Source organism: Lepidochelys kempii, chromosome 20 (genome assembly GCF_965140285.1).
Source record: "Lepidochelys kempii isolate rLepKem1 chromosome 20, rLepKem1.hap1, whole genome shotgun sequence".
Classification (NCBI taxonomy): domain Eukaryota; kingdom Metazoa; phylum Chordata; order Testudines; family Cheloniidae; genus Lepidochelys; species Lepidochelys kempii.
This window is the reverse complement of record NC_136399.1, coordinates 22,512,435-22,531,409: the sequence shown is the minus strand read 5'-3', so window position 1 is coordinate 22,531,409 and position 18,975 is coordinate 22,512,435. Positions and strand designations below refer to the sequence as shown.

General features: G+C 53.4%; 1 protein-coding gene across 4 annotated transcripts in view; it reads right to left on the bottom strand.

Annotated features, from left to right (window-relative positions):
- ADGRL1 (adhesion G protein-coupled receptor L1) overlaps window positions 1-2,540 on the bottom strand; it is a 101,803-nt gene extending 99,263 nt beyond the window's left edge. For 2 of the 4 annotated variants that reach the window (XM_073318297.2, XM_073318299.2), the window contains exon 1: window positions 2,162-2,537. The gene's annotated coding sequence lies outside the window, so the exon portion shown is untranslated. Of the gene's footprint in view, window positions 1-2,161 lie in introns of all 4 variants that reach the window. The other 2 variants (XR_012155691.2, XM_073318301.2) reach the window with 2 other exon arrangements.
- Between the last annotated feature and the right edge of the window lie 16,435 nt (window positions 2,541-18,975).

Sequence of the window (18,975 nt, the reverse complement as noted above, 5' to 3'; positions counted from 1 at the left end):
CCCAGCAGATGGCAGGGGGCCAACTCCCCCAACCAGCTCCCTCCTGCAACATCCCACGCCCTCCTTCTGCTCGCTGGGGTGCGTGTGTGTGTGTGGGGAGATCTCCAGGAACCCCCACGATGACCCCCTCATCCTCAATTTCCTCCCCCCGAAGCAATTACTCCCACCCCATCCGCCAGCAAATCGCCATTTTATTATGAAAAGCTAGGGCGAATTTGATTTTGGGTGGGAAGGGGGGGGGGCGTTTGCAATTGGGGGAGGGGGGGTTGAGATCCTAGATGGGGGCGAAATCCAGGAAATGCCATTAACCTGGGGCGGGGGTGGGAGTGAGGGAACCGGGAGGCTGAGCGTAGTAACAGGGTTTTCTGTCCACTCATCCATCTCTCCCTCCCTCCTTCTAGCCATCCTCGCTCTGGGGCTAAGCCCCCCCGAGAGCGTCTGGTCCCACCCCCACCCCCGCTTTGGGGTGTGGGGGAGCAGCTATGTACCCTGTTTCTTTCCCCCCCCCCAATCGAGGGTGGGTAAAGGTCAGCAGAGGCGGCCCAGCGGGGTGCATTAGATCCACGGACCCAGCCAGAGATGCGGGGACCCTCTCCCCCAAAACCCAAACGGGCTTTAAAGGAGCCACCCCGGGCTCGTCCCCCCCCCCCATCGGCGGAATTTTTGGACTCGATCCTTTAAAAAAACCCAACACACACAGCCACGGCTGCAGAGATCCCCCCCGTACGCCACCCCCACCCACGTCGGACGCGCCACCGATCTCAGGGCCAAGGCTGAGTGTGTGTGTGTGGGGGGGTACACCGGGGGGGAGTTGTGGGGGGGTGGGCAAAGGAGGTGATATAATTGCGGGTGCAGTGGGGGAGGAGGGGCTCCGATCTCTCTGTATTAACCGCCTCCTCGCTTTGTTTACTTCTCTCTGGGCCGGATCCTGCTGTATTCCGACGTCAATCCGGATTGAGACATGCCAAGGGGGCCGAATCCTTCCCCGGGCTGACAAGACTCTTCCCCGCACCATGGAGTCCCTTCCCCATTTACTGGGCGTGGGGGAAGGGGAAGACAGCAGAACCTACCCCCCCCCCCCCGTGTAAGGGGAGCAGGATCGGGCCCCTCCCCCGCGCCAAAAGGTGAGGCCGCCCCGGTTCCAGCCACACAGGCCGGTCGGGGGATAAAGGGGCGCCCCACCCCATTTTAAGGGGGTGGCCAATTCAACGCCCCCCCAATCAGGATTGGCCCCAGGGTTGGGTGCTGGGCACAGCTCTTCCGCACCCTACGGCTGGCAACAGCCCCCACCCCTCCCTTATTAGCCATTCCGCCCGCATCCTACCATCTTGGAAGGGTACATATGAACAAAGTGTGTCCCCTCTCCCCCGGATAAAGCCCGTTACATAAAGACACGTACTGGGGGGGAGGGGGCTGCCCCAATCTCCTGTCCGAGCTGTTCTGCATCTATATCTATTCCTGCCCCCCCCCCATCTCCCCGCAGCGAGAGGGGATCGAGAGTCACCCAGAGCTGGAAGAATTATTCCCGCCCTCCCCCTCCAGAGATTACGGTACTCAGGGGTAATTCCCCCCCCACACACACACCAGAAAATACTGCAGTAAGAGCGGATCGCGGGGTGCCGGACAGGTGGCTTTGTCTGCTGCACCCACCGATCAGACGCAGGGGCGCCCCCCTCCCCGCTACCAATTCTCCCGAGGAAAGGGGGGGGGGCGGATTTGGATGCATCCCTTCCTGTGAGCATCGCTGCTAGGAAGCGTGTGTCCCCCCCCCCCCCCCCCCCACGCCTTCCCTCTCCCGGGGACTGGCGCAAAACGATCCCTGTCTGGGAAAACAGGAGGAGGGAAAAAACACCAAACAGATGACAGCCCCCCCCATTCCAGCTTGGGGGGGGAGGGTATCTGAGCAATGGGGGGGGGTCCATATTTCCAGAGATCTGATCGCTCTGCCATTCCCATCGCCCCAACCCTCCCTCTCCCCCTTTTCCTGCCCCCCCCCGCTCACCTCTCCCCCCCGGCCCCCTCCCCATCTCCCTGCAGCTTAGCACAGAACCCAAAGCGAGAGAGGGTCAATGGATCGGTTATTTACCGGGGGGGGGGGGCTGTCAGATCTACCCCCCCATACACACACACCAGTCGAGAAACAATCAAGCCAGTGACTTACCTTTAGCGATCCAGCCTCACTTCTCCTTCCAGCGGGCTGCTCCATTCAGCTAGTCCAATTCCACTCCGGCTCGAGACATTTCGCTTTCCTTGCCCCCCCTCGCCCTCCCCCCCCCACAAGGTGTTACGAAATCGGAGCGAGCGAGCGATGGGGATCGGTGGGCAGCGTCTGCCGAGCTAGGGCTGGATTCGGGGGGTCGGCTCCAAGCTGGCGCGGATCGCTCCGGATCCTCTGCCCTGCAGTGTGCCGGGGCGGGGGGGTCCTCGGGTGGCTCGTTTTCCTCCCCGCTGGATGCTGCTCCGAAAGGATCCCCTCCCCCGCACACAAACACAGCAGAGGAAGGGGGAGAAAAATCGTCCAAGCCGGCCCTCCCCTCCTCCGAATAACCCCGATCCCCCCCCCCGTCCAAAAAAAAAAAAAAAACCAAACCACCCCGGCTCTCAGGAAGTCTCCGCCGGGCGCCCAGCCCGCTCCAGCGCGGCCGGGGGGTGTCTCTGGCTAGATCCACGCGTGACAGGCAGTCCGGGCATACTGGGGAGCCAGCGTGCAAGCGAGATCAGCGCCGCACACGCGGGGCGGGGTGGGGGGGACCCCGCAATTCCACGGAGCAGGGGGGAGCTTCGGGGGCGTTTCTCTTCCTCCGGGGGTCGCCGTCTCCGGGACCTCGCAGCCGGGCAGCCCCGCCACCGTCGCCCCCCCCGCAGCGCCGGGAGGGGGGGGGCGCAGGGCAGCTCCCCGCTCTTCCGCCCCTTCGGCAGCCCCGCGATCGGTGCCTCTCCGCCGCCGGCACCCCGGGGTGAGGCTGGGAGGCAGGGTCCCGGGCTGCAGGGACGGGAGGCTGGCCGGGAGGTCACGCCAGCTCCGCCCCAGGCAGCAGCCGCCAGCCGGGCGCGGGCGTACGGTGGGGTGCGAGCGCCCCTCTGCCTCCCCCTCCGTCCTTCGGCCAGGCGGCTGCGGAGCGCCCCGCGGCACGGCACGGTCCGGGCACCGGGCAGCAATGGGGCGCCAGGGGCTTCATTCAGCGCTAGGGCTCAGCGAGACGGGAGGGAGGAAAAGCCGGAGTGGAGTTTGGGGAAGGTGGGAGGGGGGGACGGGCACACCTGGGGGGAGGGAAAAACCGGGGTGGATTCGGGGGGGGAAGGAGGAAAGGGGCACACCTGGGGGGAGGGGAATAGCTGAGGTGGATTGGGGAGGGGAGGGGATGGAAAGGAGGAGCACACCTGGGGGGAGGGGAATAGCTGGGGTGGATTGAGGAGGGGATGGAAGGAAGGGGCACACCTGGGGGGAGGGGAATAGCTGGGGTGGATTGGGGAGGGGATGGAAGGAAGGGGCATACCTGGGGGGAGGGGAATAGCTGGGGTGGATTGGGGAGGGGATGGAAAGGAGGAGCACACCTGGGGGGAGGGGAATAGCTGGGGTGGATTGGGGAGGGGATGGAAAGGAGGGGCCCACTTGTGGGGAGGGGAATAGCTGGGGTGGATTGAGGAGGGGATGGAAGGGAGGGGCACACCTGGGGGGAGGGGAATAGCTGGGGTGGATTCAGGGGGGAAGGAGGAAAGGGGCACACCTGGGGGGAGGTAGCTGGGGTGGATTGGGGAGGGGATGGAAAGGAGGGGCCCACTTGGGGGGAGGGGAATAGCTGGGGTGGATTGGGGAGGGGATGGAAGGAAGGGGCATACCTGGGGGGAGGGGAATAGCTGGGGTGGATTGAGGAGGGGATGGAAGGAAGGGGCACACCTGGGGGGAGGGGAATAGCTGGGGTGGATTGGGGAGGGGATGGAAGGAAGGGGCATACCTGGGGGGAGGGGAATAGCTGGGGTGGATTGAGGAGGGGTTGGAGGGGAGGGGCACACCTGGGGGGAAGGGGAAGGAGGGAAAACTCGGACTGGGTTCCTATCTCTGGAAGGAGAAGGGAGCAATACACCTGGTGGGGGGATGGAGGAGGGGACGGAGGAGGGACACAAAACACTGAAGCGAGCATCCCCCATGGAAAGGGACATGGGAAATACACCTGGAGCAGGTAAAGTGCAAAATCCGCACTGGATTCCTGAGCATGGGACTGGACAAAGAATAAACCGACTCCTCCCGGCTGGCCATGGGGAGGAGGCAGGTCCCAGTCTGGATTCCCAGCCCTGGAGACCTACTGCACAGACACCTGCGGGAGGCAGGGAGGAAACAAAACCTGGACTGGATCCCACCTGCTGGAGTGTAGGCTGCAGATACCCCTGAGTAGCAGCCAGGATGAGATAAAACCTGATCTGGATTCTACAACATGGGAATGGATGGGAAAACTACACCTGATCAGCTGTGGAAAGGAGTCAAAATCTGGACTGGATATCTCCAGGAAGGAATAGACCCTACAAAGTCACAGGACTGGCAGCTGGGAGAAGGCAAACCCAGGCCTGGATTCCAGGAGCTTGGGCTCTAGCAGAAGGGATTAAGGATAATCGAGTCCTGGGTGACCCCATAGACATATGGCAGGGCAGATGTTCCATAAGGGAGGCTAAAATGCACATGTATGTGTCTGCCTGGAGAGAAAACCTGGCCCGTATTCCAGAAGGGGATTCAAGGAGATGTAGGTGGAGTGACTATAGCAGCTGGGGTTACCCACAAACTCCTGCTAAACTGCAAAGTAATTTCCTCAGTTACCTTTCTCTTCTGTTTTATACACTTTGTGCCCATCAATCTGTAATAAAGATACAGAACGCCAGGCTATGCCATTTGAACCAGCATCATAAGGTGTCATTTTATTACTAGATAAAATCAATTGAGAAGAAATCCATTAAGATATAAAAAACTATATCAGACATTAAAGCTGTCTAACAGCATCCTCTAAGGTACCAGATCCAGTCAGCTGGAGGGAAGTTAGTTTCCCAGGCAACCTGATCCCAAAAAGGATTGCAAATAGTTTGCAATAGAAGAGTAATCAATAAGATACCTTAGATATAAAGCCACAGGCCCCACTGGAGCACTGTGCTGCTCCAAGGCGACAGAGAGGTGGATGAGATGGAGGAAAGTGAAGGGAGCAGAGGAAAGTGTAACAGGCCTCAAGTGCTCGTAGTGCTCTGGCATCATCCGCTGGCCCTGCGCCTTATGTTGGCACACTTTGGGGCCCAGGCTGTCACTCCAGAATTGGACTTTTTAGCCACTTGTGATGCTGCAGCTGGACATTCTAAGTGGCCTGGACTGATGCTCACCCTGCTGTCATTTGAGATACACAGTTGTCGTATAGATAGATATATATGTATATTCCCACACCTTGGTTAAAGCTGAGTTTGAACTAATCCAGGTAGATATGTAGCTACTTTTCATCAGAGCTGTGTGTATAGATACATATATTTCGGAAAGGTGTTTGTTTTGTATTAAAGAAGCTGATACAGTCAAGTAGTATGTCAAAAAGCCAATGTGAAGTGTAAATATTTAAAGGGGACCCCACCAAAATGTTATCCAGCCTGATCTGTATGACTGGCAGCTGCACAAGAGAGAATTTCATATAGGAAGTGAATTTACTAACTTCAACACTGCGGTGTAGGGAATCCTGGCGTACCGGTTCAGAGGGAATCCTGCATACTGGTACGGGGGAATTCTGGCATATGGGTACAGGAGGAATTCTCACATACTGGTACAGAGGCGTGAAGAGCTGTTTTGTGTTTCCCTCATTGTTGTTGATGGAACAAATGAGTCGAATGACTTTATGTGGCTCCATGATGAGCTACTAAACCAAGACAGAACCATCCAGGAGTGGGAAGAGACCCACTAACCTCAAACGGGACACGGCTGCAGACAGCCAGGAGTGCTGGCGGAAACAGCACGGAGTTGTACAGATCTGGCCAAAGGAGCCCACGGCAAAGGGGCCCACAGGAAGTAACTTGTGGGACTCAGTTACTGGCTGGAGCTTAGTCAGCAGACGTCCAACAGATGGTCAAACTCTCTGATGCCAACTGAGAATTTTTTCAGGGAAAATACTGGAGTCTTTCAGACACAATGTTGCAAGAAGCCACAAAGGAGGTAGCTCATTTTCTCTCTGAGAAGGGACACAACTCATACCTTGGGTGGAGGTTTCAGATCTTCACCAGGGCCACATTGTGCTTGTCTCACCGTAGCTTGGCCAACAAGAGGAACCAGGTGCTCTGCCAGAAATGGATGCCATGCCCTGTTTTGCTCATCAGGTTGCTTTCTGAAACCAAAATACATGGACCAGAGACCTTGTGACCGGGACCATCATGACTTGGCCAGAGACACTGCCCCCTGCTGGGTAGCAACTAAAGTCTTGTCACTGACAAGCATCCCATTAACTCTGTCTTTCTGTCCGACCCAGGAAGAGCACTGTGGAATCTGTGAAGACTATAGAGAATACAGACGTACACCTTGAGTGAATCACCCAAAGGAACTTTCTGTCTCAAGCAGAGCTGGGCAAATAATGGCGTTTCGTTTCGCCATCAATTCCAGCTGAAACGAAATCCTTCTGGGTCAAATGGAAACTGAATTGTTTTGAAATTTTCCGCAAATGGAAACGTAGCAAAAAATTTATTTCAGGGATGAAGGAAGAATTGAGCCAAAGAATTGAAAGATTTCATCTGGACAATGTTGACAAGAAACATTCTGAGTTTGTCTTTTAGAGAGGTTTTTTTGGGTGAGGTCCCAAAACAATCTGAAGCAGCAGGAATCTGTGTTAATTTTCTCGAGAGAAATCTGAGCGCCAGACAGCTACTGAGAAAAGACCAAGCTTCAGCTAGACCCAACCATTATATGAAGCCTGTTTTATATGGATGTGAGACCTGGGCACTTCGGAAGAAGAAAGAAAGCCAACTAAATGCCTTAAAAATAAAGTGCAGAGATGAATTCTTGGGCCAGTGAGGTGTGTAGAAGATTTAATAGGGAACTGCGGGAAGCCTGTGGAGAATCAAGCCTAGGAACCAGAGTGCAGTCCCGACTCCAGCATGCGGGGAGGGAAGGGAGATCAGCTGTCTCCTGACCGAATGCGCTTGACACCAAGAGGTTGGGGCAGATTGGGAGAGCTGCCTAGAACCTCCAGGAACTTTAAAGCCAGGGAGGAGGAGGAGGCATGAATTCACAAAACATTTTGTTGTTGCTGACTCTGTATTTTTTCCTGGAAAAAAGGGTTGGTTGAAAATGTTTGCCCAGCTCTAATCTCGAGTCATTGCAACAGGGACCCAGAAATGCAGCCCATCATGCCAGCTCCAACGGAGAAGCCGCAAAACAAGGTTGATCCATGTATTGTTTCCCTACATAGCAACTAGTTGGGGTTTGTCCTGCTTTGAGCAGGGGGTTGGACTAGAACCTCCTGAGGTCCCTTCCAACCCTGATCTTCTATGATTCGGTTATGTTAAGCTAAATGCTTCTTTGAGAGTCCAGACCTGAATTACAGCTGTCTGAACACAGGACGTGAGCTTGTGTTTCACTCACATGTGTCTAGAACTTACACTCATTGAGAGCTCTGGGAGAAACTCATCGCACTAGGGGCCAGTCTACACTAGAAGTGCTATGGCAACGCAGCTTATTCACCTCCCTGAGCGACACAAGTTATACCAACATAACCTGGAGTGTAGACAAGCCCTAGCTAAGCCTATTTCTAACAGGAAACTGGGCTTCCCTACAGCAAAAGTTACTGCAAAAAACCCTGAGTTCTGAGAGTTCAGTTTCGAAGTCCCACAGATTTTGGTATAAAGGGTGCTGGCAATTCCTAGACAACTTCTCAGAGGAACTGACTTGTAAGATAAAGATTTTACCACTGCCTGAAACTTTGGTTAAAGTGGCATAAAAGCACCCAGTATGGGTGAAATTCCAGCGAAATTAGAATAGATTCAAAATGATTGTCGGCATGTATTTTTTGGATTAACGTGTAATAAAGTTGGGCATGTATAAATGGCACAACTTGGCTAGAAGTATCCACTAGACATGGTTATTCTGAACTGAATTAACATTTTTTGATCATTTAGAAACTTGTCTAAATGTCCAAATTCTCCTTTAGGATGGTTTGGTGGAACTGACAGATCCGCTTGACTGGAGATAAATAAAGAAATGCGCGCAAGCAGTTAGGTGCTGGGGCTCCAGCAAAAATTGTTATTTTCATAACTGCTGCAGCAAGGCCAGAGGCCCTGGGGCTCTGAACTGCCAACCTAGAGCTTCTGGGGCTCAGCCCTGGCAAGCCGTGGCACAAATTAAATACGGGATCCATGTTTAAAGATCCATAGCTTTATGCTGATGCCAGAGTGGTAGAGAACTGCCATCAAAGTTTGTCTGCGTAACAGAGTTGTGCCAAGACCATGAACAAATGGAACTGATTTACTAGCTCTTGACAAATGGTAACTTCCCATGCAGAGTTCAATTTTGACATTGTAAACGCCTATCATCTAACCATCTCCTTTTGGTTTCTGTGATTTCTTATCTGCTTTCCATGCTATTCTGGCTAACAAAACTCATCAGTGTATAGTGATTCTTCACTCCATACTTTAGCTAAGGAATACAAAGCCAGAGAACAGGGAGAAACCTAGCAGATGTAATTGGTTAATGACATTATTTAATCAATGTGTGTTTTTCAACCCTAGCTTTTCTCACTGGCTATGCATTGCTAGCAGAGAAGAGGTGGAATAGCAACACGTCTTAGGTCTTATCATCAGTAAGTTTCAGAGTGCTTTACAAAAGTGGTAACCCATTCCAGTGCTTCACCACGCTCCTAGTGAAAAAGTTTTTCCTAATATCCAACCTAAACTTCCCCCACTGCAACTTGAGACCATTACTCCTTGTTCTGTCATCCGCTACCACTGAGAACAGTCTAGATCCATCCTCTTTGGAACTCCCTTTCAGGTAGTTGAAAGCAGCTATCAAATCCCCCCTCATTCTTCTCTTCCACAATCCCAGCTCCCTCAGCCTCTCCTCATAAGTCATGTGTTCCAGTCCCCTAATCATTTTTGTTGCCCTCCGCTGGACGCTTTCCAGTTTTTCCACATCTTATAGTGTGGGGCCCAAAACTGGACACAGTACTCCAGATGAGGCCTCACCAATGTCAAAGAGAGGGGAACGATCACATCCCTCTATCTGCTGGCAATGCCCCTACTTATACAGCCCAAAATGCCATTGGCCTTCTTGGCAACAAGGGCACACTGTTGACTCGTATCCAGCTTCTCGTCCATTGTAACCCCTAGGTCCTTTTCTGCAGAACTGCTGCCGAGCCATTCGGTCCCTAGTTTCTAGCGGTGCATGGGATTCTTCCGTCCTAAGTGCAGGACTCTGCACTTGTCCTTGTTGAACCTCATCAGATTTCTTTTGGCCCAATCCTCCAATTTGTCTAGGTCCCTCTGTATCCTAACCCTACCCTCCAGCGTATCTACCACACCTCCCAGTTTAGTGTCATCTGCTAACTTGCTGAGGGTGCAATCCACACCATCCTCCAGATCATTAATGAAAATATTGAACAAAACCAGCCCCTGGACCAACCCTTGGGGCACTCCACTTGATACCAGCTGCCAACTAGACATAGAGCCATTGATCACTACTCTTTGAGCCCGACAATCTAGCCAGCTTTCTATCCACCTTATAGTCCAGGAATAACATGTCCACTGCTTTTCCCTCATCCACAGAGCCAGTTATCTCGTCATAGAAGGCAATTAGGTTAGTCAGGCATGACTTGCTCTTGGTGAATCCATGCTGACTGTTCCTGATCACTTTCCCCTCCTCTAAGTGCTTCACAATTGATTCCTTGAGGACCTGCTCCATGATTTTTCCAGGGATTGAGGTGAGTCTGACTGGCCTGTAGTTCCCCGGATCCTCCTTCTTCCCTTTCTTAAAGATGGGCACTACATTAACCTTTTTCCAGTCGTCCGGGACTTCCCCTGATCGCCATGAGTTTTCAAAGATAATGGCCAATGGCTCTGCAATCAAATCCACCAACTCCTTTAGCACTCTCGGATGCAGTGCATCCAGCCCCATGGACCTGTGCATGTCCAGCTTTTCTAAATAGTCCCGAAGCACTTCTTTCTCCACAGAGGGCTGGTCACCTCCTCCCCATGCTGTGCTGCCCAGGGCAGTAGTCTGGGAGCTGACCTTGTTCGTGAAGACAGAGGCAAAAAAAGCATTGAGTACATTAGTTTTTTCCACATCCTCTGTCACTAGGTTGCCACCCTCATTCAGTAAGGGGCTCACACTTTCCTTGACTTTCTTCTTGTTGCTAACACACCTGAAGAAACCCTTCTTGTTACTCTTAACATCTCTTGCTTGCTGCAACTCCAAGTGTGATTTGGCCTTCCTGATTTCACTCCTGCATGCCCGAGCAATATTTTTATACTCCTCCCTGGTCATTTGTCTTCCACTTCTTGTAAGCTTCTTTTTTGTGTTTAAGATCAGCAAGGATTTCACTGTTAAGCCAAGCTGGTCGCATGCCATATTTACTATTCTTTCTACACATCAGAATGGTTTGTCCCTGTAACCTCAATAAGGATTCTTTAAAATACAGCCAGCATTCCTGGACTCCTTTCCCCCTCATTTTATTCTCCCAGGGGATCCTGCCCATCAGTTCCTTGAGGGAGTCAAAGTCTGCTTTTCTGAAGTCCAGGGTCCGTATTCTGCTGTCCTCCTTTCTTCCCAGTGTCAGGATCCTGAACTGGCCATGTCTCCCAGGTTCCCATCCACTTTTGCCTCCCCTACTAATTCTTCCCTGTTTGTGAGCAGCAGGTCAAGAAGAGCTCTGCCCCTAGTTGGTTCCTCCAGCACTTGCACCAGGAAATTGTCCCCTACAGTTTCCAAAAACTTCCTGGATTGTCTGTGCACCGCTGTATTGCTCTCCCAGCAGATATCAGGGTGATTGAAGCCTCCCATGAGAACTAGGGTCTGCGATCCAGTAACTTCAGTGAGTTGCTGGAAGAAAGCCTCATCCACTGCATCCCCCTGGTCCGGTGGTCTATAGCAGGCTCCCACCAGGACATCACCCTTGTTGCTCACACTTCTAAGCTTAATCCAGAGACTCTCAGGTTTTTCTGCAGTTTCATACTTGAGCTCTGAGCAGTCATACTGCTCCCTTACATACAATGCAACTCCCCCACCTTTTCTGCCCTGCCTGTCCTTCCTGAACAGTTTATATCCATCCATGACGGTACTCCAGTCATGTGAGTTATCCCACCAAGTCTCTGTTATTCCAATCACATCATAATTCCTTGACTGTGCCAGGACTTGCAGTTCTCCCTGTTTGTTTCCCAGGCTTCTTGCATTTGTTTATAGGCACTTAAGGTAACTGGCTGATCATCTGGCTTTCTCAGTATGAGGCAGGAGACCTCCCCTCTTGTGCTCTCCTGCTAGTGCTTCCTCCCAGTATCCCACATCCCCACTTACCTCAGGGCTTTGGTCACCTTCCCCCGGTGAATCTAGTTTAAAGCCCTCCTCACTAGGTTAGCCAGCCTGCTTGCGAAGATGCTCTTCCCTCTCTTCGTTAGGTGGAGCCTGTCTCTGCCTAGCACTCCTCCTTCTTGGAACACCATCCCATGGTCAAAGAATCCAAAGCCTTCTCTCTGACACCACCTGCATAGCCATTCGTTGACTTCCACAATTCAACGGTCTCTACCTGGGCCTTTTCCTTCCACAGGGAGGATGGACGAGAACACCTCTTGTGTCTCAGACTCCTTTATCCTTCTTCCCAGAGCCACGTAGTCCGCAGTGATCCGCTCAAGGTCATTCTTGGCAGTATCATGGGTGCCCACGTGGAGAAGCAGGAAGGGGTAGCGATCCAAGGGCTTGATGAGTCTCGGCAGTCTCTCCGTCACATCGTGAATCTTAGCTCCTGGCAAGCAGCAGACTTCTCGCTTTTCCAGGTCGGGGCGGCAGATAGATGACTCAGTCCCCTTGAGGAGGGAGTCCCCGACCACCACCACCCACCTCCTTCTCTTGGGAGAGGTGGTCGTGGAAACCCCATCCCTAGGACAGTGTATCTCATGCCTTCCAATCGGCAGAGTCTGCTTCTGCTCCCTTCCCTCAGCTGTATCATCTAGACCACTCTCCGCATTAGTACCTGTGGAGAGAACATGAAAACGGTTGCTTACCTGTATCTGCGTTGCTGGTACATGGATTCTCCCCTTTCTTCTTTTGGAGGTCACATGCTGCCAAATTTCTTCCCCGTCCTCCTGTCCCCGCTGTGCAGCCTGCTCTGATTCTTCAGAACATTGTGCCCATAGAAGCATATCCTGACGGCTGTCCAGGAAATCTTCAGTTTCTCTTATGCAATGCAGGGTCGATACTTGTTTCTCCAGATCTTGAACCTTCTCTTCCAGACAAAGTCGCTTATGTCCTATGGAAGAAAGACAAACATGGCACATCCAGTGCAGGTCACAACAGCTGACCGCTCCCCATCCATATTACCTTCCTTCTATGAGCTTCCTCAGCTGTTCTAGTAACTACTCAGAGAAGCCTGCACGATGAAAGCCTCAGAGGGCTCTCCCCAGGCAAACTCCCTCTGTTAGCCTCTCCGCTGTTCGCTGCTCAGCTGGTTCACAGCTGTCTGGCTTTTTATAACAGTCAGGCCCACTCAAGGCTCACCTGGACCAAAGCACTCCCAATTCACACTTTTCAACCAATCAAGCACACGGTCAAACTGACAAACTGTCCCCGCAACAGACACTCAGGTACTCACCAACACAGCCCCCCTAATGCAGCCCTTAGCATACCTCCTCTCGGGACAGATCCCAGGCAAACTCTCTCTGTTAGCCTGTTCCACGCCTTGCACAGGGTGATCCCGGTCCAAGATGGGGGCTCCTAGGTGCTACGGTAATACAGCTAATAAATGTGCAATACCTAGCACGGTGTGATCCTGGTCCATGACTGGGGTGCCTAGGTGTGGCCGTAATAAGCTAATAAATACTGTACAGCACCTAGCACTCTGGGGTCCTCATCCCTGACTTAGGCTTTCTGGTGCTCTGCCTCCTCAAGACAGCTCCTCTGGGCGGGAGGCACGAAGGCACAATGGGCACAAAACCTGGGCTGGATTTCAGGAGAGTGAACTGGAGTCGTTACAGGGTCCAAAAATTATAGACAGCACCAGCCGTGCCTATAGTTAAGGCTGCTGAGACTTTCCTTTCGGAGACCTGGTTTCAGACGTTTACAATGTTGCCGGACCTCGACCCTTTGGCCCAAATTTCTCCAAGCTGGGTGTCTGCCCCCGCCCGAATTTTTCGGGAAAGTTTCAGCTAAATTGGCGGAGCCATTTCCAAGAACGAGGTTACCCAACACATTGGTTTGCCCCAGTTACAATCATTCCTGGGGCTGCCTCATTGAGAAGGCCTCGCGCCCCACTGCGTGGGAGCAGGGATCGGAAGTTTGGCAGGGAACTCGTCCTGGCGCCAGGGAGGTGCCTTTTGAACCCCTGGGAAAATCCACCCAAGTTTGGGCAAGGCAGGAGTGTCTGAAAATCCCCATTTGCACATGCTCAGTGGACGCTTGTTAGGCCCCTAGGCCTGAGCTGATGGCAAAACTGCAGGGGCTGAGCAGGACTTTCCCCACCATTGCTGCTCCTGGCTGCTCCGGGTTCCAGAACGGACAGCGGGGAGCTGTGATAGCCGTACCCCGTCTCTACCCTGCTGGTGCCCAGGCAGCGAAGCGGGGAAGGGGGAAACTGCCTTGTTGGAACAGAGGAGGTTGAGGAGTGGGGAAGGAGGGGGGAAGAGATGTAGCGTTAGGTATGTGTGTGCGGGTGGGGGGGGGGAACAAGGAGCCCAGGGAGGGTGAGAGAGGATGGAAATCTGGCATAAGAGGGGGTTAGAAGCAGGAGCGGGGAGGGGGACATAGGCAGAGGTGGGGGAGGGGAATAGGAACAAGACCGGGGGGCTGGGGAGGATAGAAGCAGAGGAGGTGAAGGGACATAAGGGCAGGACAGCAGGGTAGGTGGTAATGGGCAGGAGCAACAGGGGGAGTTGGGTGGGATGGGCTGCCACTGGGGGGGATAGCAGCAGGGGAAGAGATGGAGCAGGAGCTGGGCAGGGGTAGGAGCATCTGGCAACAGGGAGAGATTGGGGGGCAAGGGCAGAAGGGTCTGTAACCAATAGGGCACCCCCCTCTCCCCCGAGAACTGGGAATTGAACCCAGGAGTCCTGAGTCTCGGTTTTCCTCTGCTGCTGCCTAGCAAATAGCTGTGAAACCCCTTGGCAAAGTGTGGGTCTTAGCTTCCGCTACTGGCAGGGCCATACAGGTTGTGAAGCACAATGATGAGAAAGGCCATAGAGAAGCCCAGGAGGACATGAGTCACTCTGTCCTCAAAGCAGGGTCTGCATGGAGATGGTAAACTCCAGTTGGGCCACGTACTAAATGAGGATAAAAAGAAATCTGGAATAGCCGATTATTCAGTTAGCCCTGCCCATCCTGTGCCATGAATGACACAAGGCCCTGTGAAAAGAATAGCATGGGACCAGTGAAAGTGTCTCACAATGTACATGCACCAGGGGGCAGAGTTAAGGTTACCCAGGCAGCCTTAACTGTGGCATTTCCCAACATTGGAGCCCTTGATTTTGCCACCTCAACGTCCTTTTAACATAGTGTCCTGGGTTGTTGTTTTTTTTAATGTAATAAAGCTGACAAGTCAAAAATCTCTAATGCCTCCCCTCCTGACTTGTGGATTATCAGCAGGGATGGGCCTTGGGACCAAGTGCTCTGAAGGCCCCTTGAGCTAAGGGATTAACTCCATTCACTTGTCGTAACAGTAGGTTTTCATCCTCTTACAGGGAGCAGATATTAACTGGGGACAAAGGCCCACATGCTTCTAACTTGGGTCACCAGAGCCGGGGCGGGAGAACAAGGGGGAAAACAGACGTTTTCAGCTAAGAGATGGAGGCCGAGCGGCAGGAGCCGCAGACCAATGGTGGAGAAAGGCGGCTGGATGCCAGGGAACTTAGCTGGCTGAATCAAGATTTGGAAACTAAAGGCAGCTGGAGCCCGCAATGCAGGGGGAGCAGGAGGCGGAGGTCGGGGGTCTTGTGCTCGTAATTCTTTGCGCCGCACAAGGGAGACCAGGCTGCAGCAGCTCAGAGCACTGGAGTCTGGAGAGACGGGACTCCAAGAAGAGCTTCCAGGAGCTCATTCCCACCGAGGTGAAGCTGAGGTCATGAGAAACGAGCCCTGGCCTTCAGGCTAATGACAAGAGCTCCCAGTCTAAAGCGGTACCTTAGGAAATCCACTCCCCTCTTGGGACGTAGGGTTGGGTCATTACAGACCAAAGCTGTTTATTTATTTCCCCAGACTCTGCAAAACCCTCTGGTTGTTATCACTGCAGCTCATTGCACTGAAGCGTCGGGCACACGCTTGGGGGAAAAGCCCTCTTGGCTAAGCGAGCAGAGAGGCCGCCTGGCCTAGTGGCAAGAGCACAGGACTAGGATGTGGGAGGTCTGAGTACTGTGCCCGGCTCTGCCCTGCTGGGTGACCAGGGGCAAGACACTTCCCAGCCCCCTTCCTCAGTTTCCCCAACTGTAAAATGGGGCTAATGATATTGGCTTCCCCTGTACAACACTTGGAGCTCTACTGATGGAAAAGAAGCAGGGAAGGTACGGGGAACCTCCCTCTCCACCCCACCAGCAAAATCAGACAGCTGCGATTTCTACTCTTAATACCATTTGGGACTGGGGGGAGATATTTCCTGTCTGAAAGGACATCTAAAACCCAGAGCAGAAATTCATTTTCTTGTTTCACTGCCACTCGCATCAGCTCCGGCGCCACACGCCGCTCACAGGATCAGAAAGCTGTCAGCACAAATCCTACCAAATGCAGCAGAACTAGAGGGTGGTGGAGAGACAGGGGCTGACAAGGAAGAAGAGAGAGCTCGGGGCTGTTTACTGTGGAGAGGAGGGGATGGGATAAAGGGCTGAAGAATAATGATGGGCTTGGTGCTCTTCTAGTTGCCCTGAATCGTGGTATAACGTTGAATTAACTTGAAAGGTTGGAGATTTGAAACTGAATCGGGGGCGATACTTTTGGGCTCCGGTGGAACTCGCCACCACTAGATGTCTAGGAGAACGGCTCTTGCTTATAGTGCCACCGGGCCTGGACACAGATCTCACCAGGACTCTCAGCAGGGGGAATGAAAATTATGGCAACCACAATTTTTGTACTTGACCCCAGGAACAATCTACCAAGGCCTGTGGTGGCTCCTCCATCCCTGGGATGGTTTTTCTAAAGCTCTGCTCTGGTTCAAAGGGGAAGGAATCCCAGGAAGTGTGAGGACCTGCCTTCTGCACATGGCCCCAGCTGGATGTTCTCAGGGACCTTGCAATCTATGACTGAATAGTATTCAAGCACTTCATGCAATCTTCAGCATATTTACCCCTCCCCCATGAGCCAGGGCAGGGCTGTTATCTCTCTGGCTCAGGTGGGGAAACTGAGGCACGGAGAGGCTAAATGACTGGTCCAACGTCATGCAGCAAGACTGTGGCAGAGCAGGGAAATGAACCCCAGTCTCTGGCTGGTGCCCTAACCACTGGGAACTCCTTCCTCATACCATAGTAGCAAAGCACCCATAATGCATTTACCCTCCCAGCAGCCCCTGGTGGCCAGGGGTCTCAGCCCCTTTGGACAGATTTGTGGGGGTGGGGAGAGCTGTAGATTCCAAGGCCTGACCCCCTGTCTATCACAGGCCAAGGAAGGGCCCCCAGTCCTCTGTGCTGAGCCCAGTGGCTTGTGTGTGGCTAACCCAACCTCCCAGAAAGGCAGTCCATCTGGATTTGGAGACTTGAAGGGATGGAGAAGCCACCCCTCTCCCTTGCAGGGGTCGTTCCAATGGTTAATCACCCACCCTGTGAAAAGCCGGCGCTTTATTTCCAGTTGGAAGGAGTCTGGCTTCAGCTTCCGGCTGCTGGTTCTCGTTTTGCCATTCTCAGCTGGATTCAAGAGCCCTTTAGCACCAGGTATTTTCTCCCCATGAAGGTACTTAGCCGCTGTAATCAAGTCACCTCTCCAGCTTCTTTCTGAGCAGCTAAACAGCTTGAGCTCTTTAAAGTCTCTCCCAGGCAGGCCTGTTTTCCAGCCCTGGGATCAGTTTGGTGGCTCTTTTCTGCTCCCTCACCCTGTTTGGAAACAGCCTTTTTAAAAGGCAGACACCAGAACCGGATGCAGATCTCCAGTCTTGCTCTCCCCACCGCGTACACAGTGGGGAAACCACCTCCACCCCAGCGGAGGAAACTGAGGCCCAGAGAGATTAATTGACTTGCCCAGGCAGGTTGCAGCAAAGCAAGGAATCGACTCCAGGTCTCCCAAGCGGTAGGTTATTGCTCTAAACACTGGCCCCTCTGTTCTTTCTCTGGAGCACAAACGCTGAGACAGAGTCTGAAAAACTTGGGCCATTTCTCTGGGGCTTGTCCAGACTCAGAACAGCTTAAAAGTAGGATCCAGAGAGTCCTGGAGGAACCTGAGTCTTCCTCTAACTCCTGGGGCTTGGGTGGAAATTTCCCTTCAGGGCAGACTGTGCAGATCCTTGCAAAGCTCCTGCCTCCAAAGCAGCTGGTCCCGGCCACTGTAAACTGGGCTAAAATGAGTCCATTGAGCAGAGCCAGAGGTTCCCATGCTGGGGAAGAGAGAGGTCAGTTGCAGGGTCAGGTTTATTGGTGCCCTGAAGCTAAGCTACGGTTCTGCTCTCAGCCCATCCCTCCTTATCCTTCGCTGCTGGGAATTCAGGGCCACCCGCCAGTGGCCATGCCTGGGGTGGGCCGTCCCTGGCACCCAGAGGCCGGGGCCCCAATCCCAGGCCTGGTCAGCGCTGCTGTGAGTCCTGATGGGGATCTGGTTTGTCAGTAGGCGAAAGAGACAGCAGAGAAAAGCCATCCCTGTGTGTGTGATTGCTGCCCCCCTACTGGAGGGAATCAGACCAGCAAAGTGCTAATGGGGAGTCAGCACCCAATGCCAGGGGCGCCACATGAGTCCCAAAGCACTTGACAAATGATAACTCACAAGTCCCTCAGCACCAGGAGGAGCTCAGTGTGGGGGAAACTGAGGCACAGGGGAGCGACTTGGTCAAGGCACAGAGGCAGGAAGAGAGCCCAGGAATCCTGACTCTCATTCGCCACCCAGAGTTGGGGACAGAACCCAGGAGTGCTGAATCCCAACCCCCGCCCCCTGCTCCTGCATGATGGCCACAGGGACTCCAGGGATGTATTTGACCTGATGGGTTTGGCTGGTCAGTGAGTTGGTGAGTTCTCAGGCCAGCTCCCAGCAGGAGTAGGTGGCTGGCTGGCCTGCCTTGAGGTTAAGGCAATGGGTTGGGACCCAGGAGACTGCAGTTAAGTTCCCAGCTCTGCCACCAGGGGGCAGGCTTTGGGGATGCTTTGCATGAGGGCAGCTGTAATAACTGGTGATGCTGGGGAAAGGTTAGCTCAGAAAAGCGAGATCAGAGCGGGGCATTGGGCATGGGGGGAAGTGGCTAATTTCATTTCATGTCACCGAGGGCGGGGTGGGGAAGCGTCTGTCCCATTCACAGAAGGGCTTGAGCTACTGACTTCAGACCCGACCCAGGAAGGGCTCTGAGGTTCTGGTTCCAACTCTCACCTCTGCTTCAGAGGTTGGAACCAAGCTGCGAAGTCCAGATCCCCAGTCACACGGTGGAACAATTTTCTAAGGGCCCCAGTGGGTTCCCCATCCTGGACAATTTCTAAATGCAGATGGGCTCTTTTCCTCAAAGATCTGCTCTAGGTCAGACAGGAATCAATTCAGGGCACCCTGGTGGCTGGTACTAAACTGGGCTCAGATTAGCTTTGGGGTTAGAATCTATAAATTCTCTCCCCCCTCCCCCCAATTTCTGGGGTGCTCTGTTCTGGGGCACAGATCCCTAGCTGAATGAG